Source organism: Linepithema humile, chromosome 6, assembly GCF_040581485.1.
Source record: "Linepithema humile isolate Giens D197 chromosome 6, Lhum_UNIL_v1.0, whole genome shotgun sequence".
NCBI lineage: Eukaryota > Metazoa > Arthropoda > Insecta > Hymenoptera > Formicidae > Linepithema > Linepithema humile.
Genome location: NC_090133.1, coordinates 8,623,019 through 8,636,593, shown reverse-complemented (window position 1 = coordinate 8,636,593; position 13,575 = coordinate 8,623,019). Strand labels below are relative to the sequence as shown.

Sequence of the window (13,575 nt, the reverse complement as noted above, 5' to 3'; positions counted from 1 at the left end):
TGTATTTAAAGTTTTTTATATGCTTTCTTCTACATGTTCACGAATATTAAAAGAATTTAATGTGACAATATTTATTTTCACAAAACATACATTTATTCGAATATTCGGTAATTTTATACAAAATTGTCACAATTGCTTTTTAGTTATGATCTTTAAAACATGGACATTATGTTTATTTGTTGCGCATATCCGAACTTTTACTTTTTACAGGATTATTCAAAATTATTTCATAAAGACATAAAAAATGTAGACGTGCGAACGCGTCAAAAGGTATTTACACAAGTATTGTAAAAAGGTACTAAAGGAATATACATTTCGTACGTGGATTTCGAGATATACTGTTTTCTCATGTATAAGAAAACAATACATTTATATGCCCAACTACACATATATAATCCTTCACTTCATTCGTAACACAGTCGTTAGAGATTTGCTAAGGGTTCTGACGTCTACTTTTTTCACGATAATACTGCATAAAAAAATAATATTTTTATGTTGAATTGCAAAATATATAATCATTAGTTTCTTTCTCCAAATATAGGGTGAGACGTAGACGTATCTGTTTTAAGCTGCAGATTGCGATTCGATAAAGTTTACACAAACATTTTTAACGCATATTTCGAACAAGTACTAATTATCTGATTTTTTTATATATGTGCTGAGTACGTCACTCGAAGATTCGTTATTATAAAAGAAGTCTATTATATTCATGAAACCGATTTAGTTTTTTTAAGTGTACAAAGATACAGCACTTGATTTCAAAGCATAATATAAAGAATATTATGTTTTAAATAATAACTATAATTATATATATAATTTTATAAATTTAAACAATTTGGTTAAGTTATAAATTTATAAATATATATATATTTGAATTTACAAATCTTATACATTTATAAGCTCAAAACCGATATGCGACAAATAAGTCAAATTATTCGCCAATTTCTTCATGTATTTCAAATCATTTAGGTCAAAGTCAAGACTGTCGTTATCGCTGGTCATGAGATGCTACTTAAAAACGTCGCTACCATCATTTCCATTGTCCAATGTAGATAAATCTATAAACATTTGTAATATATAAAAACATATATTAATTATTTGATTTTTGTTGTTTTTATTATATTTTGATTGATTACACCATTGAAAGAATAAAATATAATGATAAATATTACTAAACGATAATAATTAATAAAATATGATTAAAACTTACGATCGTTTTTCTTTCAACTTGCGTAGCTCGTCGACGGTGTAGCTTGGTCGTGTACTGTTCTTTGTACCAAATCTATTTGACGTATTTTTTCCCGTTCCTCTGGATGTTCAGATGTTATGTGGTTTTCTAAATTTTCCGGGGCCCATTCAAAGTTTACTTCATTTTTACATAAAGTACAATTTGCAACTTTTACATTTTGTCTCGCGTATTTTAGTGCCCAATGAGAAACGAATTTCAGCTCATATGGAAAATGATTTGTGTTAGGTGGTCCGGTTTTTTTTAGACATATGATGCATTCTAGAACATTTCTATTTAATATTAAATCATTTATGTACCTTATATGATTCCAGTGAGGTTTGTGTTTGAAGAAATTAAGTGTATTTTTTTTTTCTTCAAGCGAGTGAAGAGCACTATGCTTGTTCTTCATGTGTTCCAAAAATTGTGTATGTGTGATATATGGTATGTTGTGTTTGCAAAATTTACATTGTGCTCGAAAATTTTCAGCATTTATATAACATTTTTCCAACCAGATCCATTGTACAGTCCTTATTATTGTACCCCATAATAGATGTTCTTTGGCTATTTTTTCCATATATTTTTCATGTGTATCTGCATGCTTCTTTAATTGATTAATGTTCGCCCTAACTGTTACATTTTCTTTACAAATCGTACATGTTATATTATCTGCGTTTTGTCTTGCGTATTTAAAAGCCCAATTTTTATTTTGTGGTCCTAGATAATAATTTTGTACATGACTTTCTGCTTCGTGTATATTTGGTCTAATTTCACAACATATACAATGTATTATTTTTAATTGTGCATGCGTAAATCCTAAGTATTGCCAGGCTTTGTTACCTGCCTTCATTTTACTTTTTTCAATTTTGTAAATTGGTTTATGTTTATCCTTCATATGTTTCTGAACGTTTGTAGAGTCGACATATTCAAGCTTTTTGTTGCAAAATTTACATTCTGTTAGAAAATCCACATGCTTTCTATAACATTTAATCAACCAATAGTTGTTTTCAATTTGAAATTCCCAAGATTGTTTATAAGTGGCTCTTTTCTTCATGTTTTTTCTAGATGTGCCGTTTCATGTCATCAATGTCTACAGTAAATTCTCTTTTTGTATCTGTTAGTTAAGAATAGAGAAGGAACTGAAACAAAGTAATTTAGAATATTAAACTATATGCAATAGGCAGTTTAGGAAGGACAGGAAACAGTTGAAAGTTTAATTCTAAATATTTATTCAAAAGGTTATCTAAAATGTAATATTATAAGTGATAAATAAAATATATATATATATATAAACCAAAGGGCTAAACCAAAAGAAAATAAACTAAAGTAATTTTAGCTGCAAATAAAACTGAATTAAAGGGTTAAATATTTTAATCGACCTTTAACCTTATAAAAGATCTTTACAAACAGAAATAAAAGAAAATGAATTTATTCTGTAAATAAACAAATCTACTCTTAAAGAATAGAGAGAAACTTTTAAATCGAGACAAAGAAGTTGATGTAATCGTGTAACGATTACATCTATACTTTATGTATCAATGAATGTTTGTAGGATCCGTTCTGTAAACTAATTTTTGAAGAACGAGAACAAACCCAGATCCTCAGACGAGCAATTTTGAGAGAAGCGAGAAATCAGCTTTGTAAAAGCACTTTTTTTCTTACTAGAGTTTTCGCTGCGTAGCAGCCCGAGAGATGCTCACACGAGCCTTGCTGCGTAGCAGCCCGAGAGATACTTACGAGAGTCTTGCTGTGTAGCAGCACGAGTGAAGAAAAAGAAAATGGCTTCCGTTTGTCTTTGAATGAAGCCCCTTTTACGAGATACGAGTCGTGCTCGCATGAATCGAACTAGATTTCTTAATCGAGGACTCGTCAATCCGTCAATCCTTGAGATAGAGTATAGAGATACACTTTTTGTTTCGTATCAAAACCACTTAGTTTACTCGTATCGAAAACCACTGACTAATCGTCACGAAAGAAGAAGGCATACTACTGTATCGCCCCCTACCGTGGCGAATGCTAGGTAGGAAAATGCAGGGGCGCATAGTGATAATCTTTGAGTCATGCATTTCAAAGCGTCAACTTTAAACAGTATCATTTGTACAAAGCTTACATGTAGCAGAAAAATCTTTACTTTGTTTCAAATATTTCCAACCCCTTTCTTTCTTTTTTATGGCATCCTAGATCTCGTTCTAGTTTTGAATGCTTTTTTACGTGTTTTACGTGATAAGTTTTCATTTTGTGAAAATTGAATTGGGGTTTTACATATATCACATATAATACATACTTTGTTTTTTTCTGTTGTTAGTCTAAAATATTTCCAGTCTTTGTTTTTCATCTCATTTTCTTCATGATGATAACAATCTAAATGCGCTTTACGTATGTGCTTCTCAAATTCCTGATATTTTTTAAACTCCACGTATTTATAAATGTTTTTGCAAGATGGTTCTTGACACTGTACTCGAAAATTTGCCATTTTAATAAAACATTGTTCTACCCAGGGGTGATTTTTATGAATTCGGTATTCAAAACACATTGTGATCAGATCTGTATGATAGAACGTATTTAACTGAACACGATGCGAGCATTACTTCGTTGAAAAGTGTCTGATAGAGGAGATCGAGGAAAGAGACGTACAGTTTTTCTGTTTGTATGTAAATACTTACAGCTTTCAAACCTACGTAACAATTATCAAGACAAAGCGGTAGGATCCGATGCGAAATATATATAGTAAACGATTTCGGGGGAGCAAGAGCGCTCTTGCGCGTGATAGAGTGAGAGATGGTGGGAGAGTGAGAGAGAGGGAGAGAGAGCGAGAACGATGATATGGTGCAGAGAGAAAGAGGGTCAGATAGAAGCAATACAGCGCGTTCGTTACGCAGATAAATAATGTTTTCAGAAATAATGTACAAGAAATTAATGAAGATTATGATTAATATAATTAATACTATGATCTATATTATTGATTACTTCGATAAAATATGAACATTTTTCTAATTTATTTAAATATAAAACATAATATTGCAATTGAGATACATTCTCATTGCAGAAATATAAGTACTTACATGCCCATTTTTTCATCTCATTTATATTTTAAATACGCCACCATTGTTATCGTCACTTCTTTCATTCTCCATCGCAATATACACCAAATTCTGGTTTGATTTTCATATTCTTACATTCAGTTGCTAATTATATCATGACTACAGTTTTCAACGTCTTAGATTTAAACACTTTAGTATTTATTATAAAATAAAACGAATAAATAATATTTTAAATTTGCTACAATTTACTATCTTTTTATTGTTTGTGGATATAAAACAGTTTTCCGTCTCAATAACATAGAAAGTATTTAGTTAAATAAAAAAGTAACAAATATAAATTTTTATAATGAAATGTATACCGCAAAAATTGGTCGAAAAGTTTAATTTGTTCCGAACACTGTTATGAAGCAAGAATAAATCGCTTTAATACTGCTTATTCAAATTTGATCAAAATTAAACGTTTCTTTTTCTTTCAATATTTGGGAGCGTAATGAAAATTTGTATGACATAATTATATAAAACATGATTTTTCTACATATATATATATATATATTTTTTTTTTATGTATATGTATTTAAATGTAACAATTTTTATCACATGCTGTACGTATCTGCGTGAATATATAATCAATCTCGAATTATATTTAAATAATTACAAGAATCTCTCAATATGTGTTATTTCCACGTACAAATCTATGTGCCAAAAGTTCATTTATCACTCAAACAGTAACATTAAATTCGCAAAAGATTTGAAAATTTTTAATTACGCGTGACATTAAAATAATAAAACGATACAATTTTTTACTTGTAATACCTTAGATACAACATTAATTTCGTAGTTGAGAAATTTTTAAATAATAATAACATTAAAATGATAAAATGACAAAATCTGCTACGTGCTATAATTATTTTAGAGATGACATTAAATTCGTAATCGAGATCTTTCTAAATAAGCTTAAAATGATAAAATAATACAATCTAGTGCATGTTTATAATACTTTGAGACAACATTAATCATAATGGAAGAATTTTTATATCAGCATAAGCACAACATTAATGTAATAAAAGAAATACAGTATCTTACACATAAAGCTTCGGAATATTATTACATAATTTATTAGAGATTCAAATATAGACGGAACATTTGCACAAATAATATACTATAAACATAATTTGTTGAAATATTTGACATATGTTCGACGGTATTCATACTTTTCTCTTCTCTTCGTATTTAAAGCTTTTTATATGCTTTTTTTCTACTTGTTTACGAATATTAAAAAATTTAATGTAACAATATATTTATTTTCGCAAGACATACATTTGTTTAAATATTCGGTAATTTTGTCAAAGCCTTTAAGTGATGATTTTTAATAACATGAATAGTATGTTTGTTTTTTACGCATTTACCAATATATCTAAACTTTTACTTCTTACATGATTCTTTAAAATTATTTATAAAGTCATATAAAATGTAGACGTGCGAACGCTTCAAAAGGTATTTACACAAGCATTGTAAAAAGGAACTAAAGGAATATACATTTCGTACGTGGATTTGAAGAAATACATACTGTCTTCTTATGCACAAGAAAACAATACATCTCTGCCCAACTGCGACATACATAATCTTCCGGTTCATTCTAATGACAGTCGTTACAGATTTGTTAAGAGTTCTAACGTCTACTTTTTTCACGATAATACTTTACAAAATAGTAATATTGTTATGTTGAATTGCAAAATATATAATCATTAGTTTCTTTCTCCAAATACAGAGTGACGTAGACGTATCTGTTTTAAGCTGCAGAATGCGATTGGATAAAATTTACATAAATATTTCGAACAAGTATTAATTATGTGAGTTTTGTTATATATGTGCTGAGTACGTCCCTCGAAGATTCGTCACTAGAGAAAAATTTTGTTGTATTGAAGAAATCGGGTTAGTTTTTATAAATGTAGTAACACAGTATTTGATTTTAAAGCATAATTTGAAGAATATTACATTATAAAGTAATATCTATAATTATGTATATAATGTTATAAATTTTAACAATTTTGTTGTTATAAATTTATAAATATATATGTATTTAAATTTACAAATCTTGTACATTTATAAACACAAAACCGATATGCGACAAATAAGTCATTATATACATTAATGTCTTCATGTAGTTCAAATCACTTAAGTCAAAGTCAAGACTGTCGTTATTGCTGGTCATGAGATGCTACTTAAAAATGTCGCTACCATCATTTCCATTGTCCAATGTAGATAAATCTATATAAACATTTGTGATATATAAAAAGCAAATATTAATTATTTGATTTTTGTTGTTTTTATCATATTTTGGTTGATTACACCATTGAAAGAATGAAATATAATGATAAATATAACTAAACAATAATAATTAATAAAATATGATTAAAACTTACGATCGTTTTTCTTTCAACTTGCGTAGCTTGTCGACGGTTTAGCTTCATCGTGTGCTGTTTCTTGTTCTATTTGTTCTATCGTTTGTTCTTTTTCTTGTCTTTTTTTCCATTCCTTTTGATGTACAGATGATACGTGGTTTTCTAAATTGTCCACGTCACATTCAAAGTCTACTGGTGTTTCACATATCGTACATTTCGCAACATGTCCATTCTGTCTCGCGTATTTAAGTGCCCAATGATGAGCATAGTTTACTATTTCGCGTGGATTATGATCTATGTGAGGTAGTGTGACATTTTTTTGACATATCATGCATTCTGTGATAAGTTTATTCAATACAGTGTTTAATGTGTACCTTACATATTTCCACTGTCCTATGTAGATATCATGTGGATTTTCATGTTCTTCAAGATGGTGAACTTCATAATGCACGTCGTTTACGTGGTTTTTAAATTGTGTTTCTTTGATATATACTACTTTGCGTTCGCAAAATTTACATTCTGCTCGAAAGTCACCAGCATCTGTATAATATTCTTGCAACCAGCTTTTCTTTTCAGTTTGCGATTTCCAAAATATTTCTTCTTTGTTTATTCTTTTCATCTCGTCTTTATGTTTATCTGACATATGTTTTTTTAATTTTGATTTGTTAAGATAAACGGTTATACTTTTTTCACAAATTATACATATCATATTATCTTCTTCTTGTCTTACGTATTTACGTGACCAATGTTGAAATATATAGGATGGTGGACCTTCTTCAATATGATCTTTTGCGTGATTCTCCATTTGGTCATTTAGCACAGGTATTTTACATAAAATACATTCTATTGTTTCTTGTTTCGTAAACCTAAAATATAACCAGTTCTTGTCATGTGCTTTCTTTGTAGATTCTTCACTTTTCCAAATAAGTTTATGTTTCTTCATGTGTAGGTTAAGCGATAGATAGGTGACATATTCAAAGCCACCTTTGCAAAATCGACATTCTGTTTGCAAATCCACAGGCTTCGTATAACATTTATTAAAAAAGTAATGCTTTTCAGTATGATATTTCAAAGACTGTTTATCTCGTGACTCTATTACTGAAGACTCTTTTCCATGTTTATTCGCTATGTGCTTTTTTAATAATTGTGTTCTTAAAGTTAATTTTATTCTTTTTGTTTCATTCGTACAAAGCTTACATTCAGCAGAAAAATCTGTAACTTGTTTGAAGTATTTCCAACTCCAATCTTCTTTCTTATGGTGTGCAAGCTGTTTTTCTAGTTCCGAATGTTTTTCTATGTGTTTCGATAAGTTTTGATTTTGTGAAAATTCAATTGGGGTATCACATATGTCACATATAATACATGCTTTGTTTTTTTCTGTTGTTAGTCTAAAATATTTCTAGGCTTTGTTTTTTATCTCATTCTGTTTATGATTATAACAATCTGAATGCGCTTCACGTATGTGCTTCTCAAATTCCTGATATTTTCTAAACTCCACGTATTTATAGATTTTTTTGCAACATGGTTTTCGACACTGTGCTCGAAAATTTTTCTCTTTTGTAAAACATGCCTTTATCGTGCGAGGAACTCGTTTTTCCCAACACATTGTGATCTGATGTGTATGATAGAACGTATTTAACTGACTACGATGCGAGGATTATTTCTTTGAAAAGTGCCTGATAGAGGAGATCGAGGAAAGAGACATATAGTTTTTCTGTTTGTATGTAAATACTGACAGCCTTCAAACTTACCTAACAGTTATCAAGACAAGCGGTAGGATCTGATGCGAAATATGTATAGCAAATGATTTCGGGAGAGCAAGAGCGCTTTCGCGCGCGATAGAGTGAGAGTGGGAAGAAGGGCGTGAGGGAAGGAGAGAGAGCGAGACGATGAAGAGCTGGAGAGATAAAGAGAGGCAAAGAGAAGCATTACAGTGCGTTCATTACGGAATCAAATAATGTTTTGAGAAATAATGTACAAGAAATTAATGAAGAGTATGGTTAATATATAATTAATACTATGATATTATTGATTTATATATTATTGATTACTTCGATAAAATATGAGCATTTTTCTTTATTTATATATAAAACTTAGTATTGCAATTGAGATATTTTCTCATTGCAGAAATATAAATACTTACATGCTTATTTCGTCATCTCATTTATATTTTAGTTGCACCACCATCGTTATCGTCATTTCTTTCATTCTCATAGCGCATTATACTCCAAATTATTGGTTTGATTTCCATATTCTAACATGCTGTTGCTCATTACTTCATGACTACAGTTTTCAACGTCTTAGATTTAAACACTTCAGTATTTACATTAAAATAGGCAAATATTTAATAAATTTGCTACAATTTACTGTGTTTTTATTGTTGAAGAGTAAAAGCCATTATTTCGTTTCAGTAAACTAACATAGAAAATATTTAGATAAATAAAAAAAGTAGGTAACAAATAAAAATATTTATAATAAAATACATTGATTACGAAAATCGGCCGCAAATTTCAATTAATTCCGATCATTGTTTTAAAGGAACAATAAATCGCTATAATTTTGCTTATTCAACTTGATAATTAAACGTATCTTTTTTTTCAATTTTAGGAAGCGTTATGAATATTTGTGTAACGTAATTAAATGAAACATGGGTTTATATATATATATATTTTGTATATATATTATAAATGTTATAATTATTATCACATACTTTATGTATTTGTGTAAATATACAATCAATCTCGAATTATGTTTAAATAATTACATGAATCTTCAAATATGTTATTCTCACATGCAAATTTATGTGACGAAAGCTTATTTATGACGTAAACAATAACATTAAATTCGTAAAAGATTCGAGAAATTTTGAAATAAACATTAGTAAAAGATTCGAGAAATTTTGAAATAACATTAAAATAATAAAATAATACAATTTTCTACTTATAATATCTTAGATACAACATTAATTTCAGTTGAGAAATTTTAAAATAATAATGACATTAAAATGATAAAATGATAAAATCTGCTACGTACTATAATTATTTTAGAGATGACATTAAATTCGTAATCGAAAACTTTTTAAATAACTTTAAAATGGTGATGTAATACAATCTAGTATATGCCTATAATACTTTAAGACAATCATGATCGAGGAATTTTTATATCAGCATAAGCATAACATTAAAATAATAAAAGAAATGGTACAGTATTTTACACATAATGCTTCAGAATATTGTTACATTACTTATTAGAGATTCAAGTACAGACGGAACATTTGCATAGATATATTGTAAACGTAATTTGTTGAAATATTTAACGTATGTTCGGAGGTATTCGTACTTTTCTCTTTTTTTTGTATTTAATGTTTTTTATTTGCTTTCTTCTACATGTTCACGAATATTTAAAAAATTTAATGTACAATGTAATAATGACAGTATTTATTTTTACAAGACATACATTTATTCGAATATTCGGTTATTTTATACAAAATTGTCACAGCCGCTCTTTAGTTATGATCTTTAAAACATGGACATTATGTTTGTTTCTTGCGCATATTTGAACTTTTACTTTTTACAGGATTATTCAAAATCATTTCATAAAGTCATATAAAATGTAGACGTGCAAACTTTTCTAAAGATATTAACACAAACATTGTAAAAAGGAGCTAAAAGAATATACATTTCGTACATGGATTTGAGAAATAGTGTCTTCATGTGCCTAAGAAAACAATACATCTATGTCCAACTGCGACATATATAATCCTCCAGTTCTTTCTTAAGACAGTCGTTACAGATTTGTTAAGAGTTCTGACGTCTACCTTTTTCACGATAATACTGCATAAAAAATTAATATTTTTATGTTGAATTGAAAAATACATAATCAGTAGTTTCTTTCTTTAAATATTAAGTGACGTAGAGACAGATCTGTTTTAAGCTGCAGAATGCCATTTCATAAAATTTACATAAATATTTCGAACAAGTACTAATTATCTGAATTTTGTTATATATATACTGTACGTCAATTGAAGATTCGTTATTAGAGAAAAATTTTGTTGTATTCACGAAATCGGTTTAGTTTTTATAAATGTAGTTACACAGTATTTGATTTTAAAGCATAATATGAAGGATATCAAGTTTTAAAGTAATATCTATAATTGTGTATATAATTTTATAAATTTTAACAATTTTGTTGTTATAAATTTATAAATATATATGTATTTAAATTTTCAAATCTTGTACATTTATAAACACAAAACCGATATGCGACAAATAAGTCAAGTTATACTCCAATGTCTTCATGTATTTCAAATCACTTAAGTCAATGTCAAGACTGTCGTTATCGCTGGTCATGAGATGCTACTTAAAAATGTCGCTACCATCATTTCCATTGTCCAATGTAAATAAATCTGTATAAACATTTGTAATATATTAAAGCAAATATTAATTATTTAATTTTTGTTGTTTTTATCATATTTTGATTGAATACACCATTGAAAGAATAAAATATAATGATAAATATTACTAAACGATAATAATTAATAAAATATGATTAAAACTTACGATCGTTTTTCTTTCAACTTGCGTAGCTCGTCGACGGTGTAGCTTGGTCGTGTACTGTTCTTTGTACCAAATCTATTTGACGTATTTTTTCCCGCTCCTTTGGATGTTCAGATGTTATGTGGTTTTCTAAATTTTCCGGGGCCCATTCAATGTTTACTTCAATTTTACATAAAGTACAACTTGCAACTTTTACATTTTGTCTCGCGTATTTAAGTGTCCAATGAGAAACGAATTTCAGCTCACGTGGAAAATGATTTGTGTGAGGTAGTCCGTCTTTTTTTAGACATATGATGCATTCTAGATTTGTTCTTTGTATTTTTTCAAAATCATTTATGTACCTTATATAATTCCACTGAGGTTCGTTGAAGATATCAGGTGTATTTTTTTCTTCTTCAAGCGAGTGAAGAGCACTATGCGTGTTCTTCATGTGTTCCAAAAATTGTGTATGTGTGATATATGGTATTTTGTGTTCGCAAAATTTACATTGTGCTCGAAAATTTTCAAAATTTATATAACATTTTTCCAACCAGATCCATTGTACAGTCCTTATTATTGTACCCCATAATAGGTATTCTTCGGCTATTTTATTCATGTATTTTTTATGTTTATTTGCATGCTTTTTTAAATCAGTAATTCTTGCCCTAAATGTTACATTTTTATCACACAATGTACATGTCACATTATCTGCGTTTTGTCTTGCGTATTTAAAAGTCCAATTTTTATATTTACCTGGTTTTAGATCGCATATAAAATGATAATGTACATGATTTTCTGCTTCGTCATATGGTATCGTTTTATCACATTTCATACATTGTACTTTATCTGTTGAATTTGGTTCCGTAAACCTTAAATATTGCCAGGGGATGCTACCTGTCTTCATTTTAGTGACTTCAGCGTTGTGAATTACTTTATGTTCCTTGTTCATATGATTCTGAATGGGTTCACTCTTGACATATGCAAGTATTTCGTTGCAAAATTTACATTCTGTTAGACAATCCACAGGCTTTCTATAACATTTAATCAACCAATAGTTGTTTTCAATATGAAATTCCCAAGATTGTTTATATCGTTCCTCTGTTAAGTGCTTCTTTTCTTCATGTTTGTTTAAGATGTGCTCTTTCATGTTTTTAATCTCTACAGTAAATTCTATTTTTGTATCATTTGTACAAAGCTTACATGTAGCAGAAAAATCTCCACTTTGTGTCAAATATTTCCAACACCATTTTTCATTTTTTTGGCATCCTAGATCTTGTTCTAGTTTTGAATGCTTTTTTACGTGTTCCGATAAGTTTTCATTTTGTGAAAATTTAATTGGGGTATCACTTATATCACATATAATACATGCTTTGTTTTCTTCTGTTGTTAGTCTAAAATATTTCCACTCCATGTTATCCATCTCATTCTCTTCATGATGATAACAATCTAAATGCGCCTCAAATACGTGCTTCTTAAATTCAGAATATTTTTTAAACTCCACGTATTTTAAAATTGCTTTACAAGATGGTTCTCGACACTGTACTCGAAAATTGGCCTTTTTAGTAAAACATTGCTCTACCCAGGGGTGCTTTTTTTGAATTCGCTCTTCAAAACTCATTGTGATGTGATCTGTATGATAGATCGTATTCAACTGAACACGATGCGAGCATTACTTCGTTGAAAAGTGTCTGATAGAGGAGATCGAGGAAAGAGACATACAGTTTTTCTGTTTGTATGTAAATACTGACAGCCTTCAAACCTACCTAACAGTTATCAAGACAAGCGGTAGGATCCGATGCGAAATATATATAGTAAACGATTTCGGGGGAGCAAGAGCGCTCTTGCGCGTGATAGAGTGAGAGATGGTGGGAGAGTGAGAGAGAGGGAGAGAGAGCGAGAACTAGGATATGGTGGAGAGAGAAAGAGGGTCAGATAGAAGCAATACAGCGCGTTCGTCACGCAGATAAATAATGTTTTGAGAAATAATGTACAAGAAATTAATGAAGATTATGGTTAATATAATTAATACTATGATCTATATTATTGATTACTTCGATAAAATATAAACTTTTTTAATTTATTTAAATATAAAACATAATATTGCAATTGAGATACATTCTCATTGCAGAAATATAAGTACTTACATGCCCATTTCTTAATCTCATTTATATTTTAGATACGCCACCATCATTATCATTTCTTCCATTTCTCATAACGCAATATACTCCAAATTATTGGTTTAATTTTTATATTTTTACATTCTGTTGCTATTTACTTCATGACTACAGTTTTTAACGTCTTAGATTTAAACACTAGTATATATATTGAAATAGGCAATTATTTAATATTTCATATTTGCTATAATTTACTGT

The 13,575-nt window shown here is 29.0% G+C and overlaps 1 protein-coding gene and 2 long non-coding RNA genes across 7 annotated transcripts in view; 1 reads left to right on the top strand and 2 right to left on the bottom strand.

The window, feature by feature from the left end:
- Positions 1-13,575, top strand: part of sick (sickie) — a 311,918-nt gene that overhangs the window by 182,374 nt on the left and 115,969 nt on the right. The gene's annotated exons all lie outside the window — the stretch shown is intronic.
- On the bottom strand, positions 391-3,451 carry LOC105675216 (uncharacterized). The gene is made up of 3 exons (XR_010891030.1): positions 2,963-3,451; positions 1,211-2,364; positions 391-1,058 (listed from the first exon to the last, which is right to left on the bottom strand). It is a non-coding gene; the product is annotated as an uncharacterized lncRNA (long non-coding RNA).
- LOC105675217 (uncharacterized) lies at positions 10,158-13,254 on the bottom strand. Its single transcript, XR_010891031.1, has 2 exons — positions 11,228-13,254; positions 10,158-11,073 (listed from the first exon to the last, which is right to left on the bottom strand). It is a non-coding gene; the product is annotated as an uncharacterized lncRNA (long non-coding RNA).